Source organism: Centrocercus urophasianus, unplaced genomic scaffold (genome assembly GCF_019232065.1).
Source record: "Centrocercus urophasianus isolate 14NV4802_14NV808 unplaced genomic scaffold, USGS_Curo_1.0 seq_17, whole genome shotgun sequence".
Classification (NCBI taxonomy): domain Eukaryota; kingdom Metazoa; phylum Chordata; class Aves; order Galliformes; family Phasianidae; genus Centrocercus; species Centrocercus urophasianus.
In genome coordinates, this window is record NW_024884722.1 from 12265632 (window position 1) to 12268568 (window position 2937).

Here is a 2937-nt window from a genome sequence, read left to right on the forward strand (position 1 = left end):
CCATCCACTGCGTACCTGAGGTGGTGGCTTTTTTTCCTAAATATGAGTTCCTCTTACAGTTATCAGGAGGAAATTAAAACGCCCTCTGGTACAGCATCTGCTTTCTGTTGGAAATGCAGGATATGGTATGGTAGTTAAATCTCCTGTTGGTGTGTTGGGTTTTTGTGTTTTTTTTCTTACTTGCAATGCAAGGGTTTGGTGCAATCCCTGCTAGGGGAAACGTTGTTGCTGCAGATCCCAGCCCCCTCCAGCAGCTGTTTGTGTGCAGGGTGCACACCAGTGCAGTCCTGTAGCAAAGCAGCAGGTTGGGGAACTCTACTGAAATGTGTAAGCTTTCCTCTTGCCTATGGAGGTGCAGTGCAGAACCCAGCATGGGATGGGATGGAAGGTGTCCTGTGCTGGATGCAGCTGCAGCAGTGGTCCTTGGACATCAAAACTGCCACCTAAGCCTCAGCTGTGGGATCTGCACTGCAGCAGTTGCCCTTAACTCAAGGCTTGATGTGCGGATCAGAACAGGCTGTTTGTGTACAGGCAGCAGTCTTTCTTTGGTAGCTTATCTGCAGCTGTGGGAGGCTGAGGGTATCTGCCCAAACTCACTCTGAGATTGAGAAGGTCAGGTTTGGCTGGAAGCAGGAGGCTGTGGTAGAGAGAGGCTGCTCTGAGATGAAAACGTGCAACAGAGCATGAAGAGACCCCCACTGGTGCTGCAGCCAAAACTGAGAAACACGCTAAAACTTCAGTACTGCCCTTCTTGGAACCTGAACATGGTCACATTAATACAGTGCGACTGAATTAACATAGCTGTACTCAGTTGCCCAGCAAAAGAGCATCACACTTGCTGTTAACACAGGCCATGGTTGCCAGTGCTGAGCATACAGCATCAGCCCCATGGTGTTGCATATCCACTGCTAACTTCGGATAAAGGTGTTAAGGATGGACTTTCTTGAACGCATGAGGAGCTAATGTGTAGTGACAATGCTTTGTAATGCCTGAAAATCCTCAGTATGAAGAACATCAATGACTGCTGTAGAAATGCCTGACTTTTCTTAGGTGGGAATTGTTCCAGTGGGAATTGTTCCAGCCAACCCTGCATATTGCCCAATTTTGTGTATTTCTAGCAGCAATTTGGCTGTAGATCCAAGAAAAGCCTATGACTCATTTCAGCCCTGTGGTATGGGCCAGCAGTACGGGAAAGCTTGCTTGAGTGCTAGACTGGGAGGGTGCAGAAAAGCATGCGAGGCGGGAAGTGAGCTACGCTTGCTGCCCTGTGCCTGCAGGAAATGAACGCAACAATTTAACTTGAACTCTCAGGAAGGGTGAAGTTTACTTTAAAGAAAACTTATTTCACTCCTATTTTCACAAGCTTCATACGCTCATCCTCCCACACTCATGGATGCCAAGGCAAGGCCAGAGCTACCTGACCAGCAATGCTCGTGTGATGCAGTGGATGAGATGCTGCTGATCCTGTGAACAGCCCAAGCCCAGCTTTTGAACCAGTTTTGGGGCAGGCCTCTTACCAGCCCTTGCTTAATTGTTTTGGTTCTCTTACAACAACTTTAGCTTTTCTGCTATGAATCTCTGCGTCGCTCTATGAGTGCCTGGAATAGGCAGGTGGATGTTCTGCATTTTGTGGGCGTGAGATGACTCCCAGAGCTCCAGTGGGTGGGAGCAGTCATTCCACAGCCTGTTCCACAAATGTTGCTGCCGCCCTGGTTTTAGACACAAAACATAGCTCCAGATGGACACACAGGCAAGCTGTAAGAGACCTGCAAACTGTTGGCTTTCCCAGCCTGCTAAGTCCCTAAATGAATCATCCTACTGGAGTAATCATGTTCCTTCTGAAAGTCAGCTGGGATTTCATGTTTATTCCTGATAGCAGCAGAGTTGAAGGGGGAAGTAATAACTAAAAGAAGAGAAGGAAAATCTAAACATTCCCTGCTCCTGTCTATTCCTTGCCATATACACATGCAAATCTGTCACCTGTTTTCTTTTACCTGCTGTTTCATCCTCGTATATGCCACATACAAGGAGATGGAGCTGGTCTTTGCTTCTCGTCCCTCTGCTACTGCTGTATAGGTATAGCAAAATAATCCTAGGCAAGCTCGAAGGAAAAGAAGTCTCATTCTGCAGCTGCTCAGGTGGGATACGGAGAAGCAGGGCTGAGAAGCAGGCAGGTGCAGGCACCAAACTGCACTGAGCACGCAGGGTGGTAAAAGATGGGTGTGAACACAGCTGTGGGACAGCCAGCCTGCAGCGCTGGTAGCTAAGAGCCAGGCATAGCTTAAAAGCACGATTAGCTCACGTGTAATCAAAAAGACTGATGAGAAGAAATGCGATAGCAGTGAAAGGAGCGGTACACCCAAATAAGCATGGAGCAATTCTGAATTCGGCTCTGTTTTCCAGCTTCTCAGTGTTTGGTTTGCTTGGTGCAAACAGATGACATGAAGGGAAAGTAAGGCTCCACCTTTCCTGAGTGCAATTAGTAGCTGCAGGGGTAAGAGTTATTCTAATTAAGAGAAGTTTAAAGTCGTTCATATTCTGACAGCTGTACTTGCGCGCCCAGCGAGTGCTGCTGCGCATGTACCACCAACCAAGGCCTTCTGAAGGGCGCACACAAGCTGTATCCGCACCCAGAGCGCCAAGCTGAGGGCACCGCCCCGCGTTCCCGCCAAGGACTGGGCCCGCCCCCTCCAGGCAAGCACCAATCAGAGCGCCGGACAGCGGGGAGGAGCGGTGACCGCTCTCCCCTTCTTTCGGCGCGGAAGGCTGGTCCCACCTCCCGCTCTCGCCGCAGCCAATCGTATCTACGCTTTGTCTCCCTGTCCCGCCCGCGAAGGTGAAGAACCAATGCGAGGCGCGAGTCCTTCAGGCGCTCGGCCAATCGGCGAGCTAGCCTAACACCGCCGCCGCCTCACGCCTGCGGCTCCCGGGTGAGGG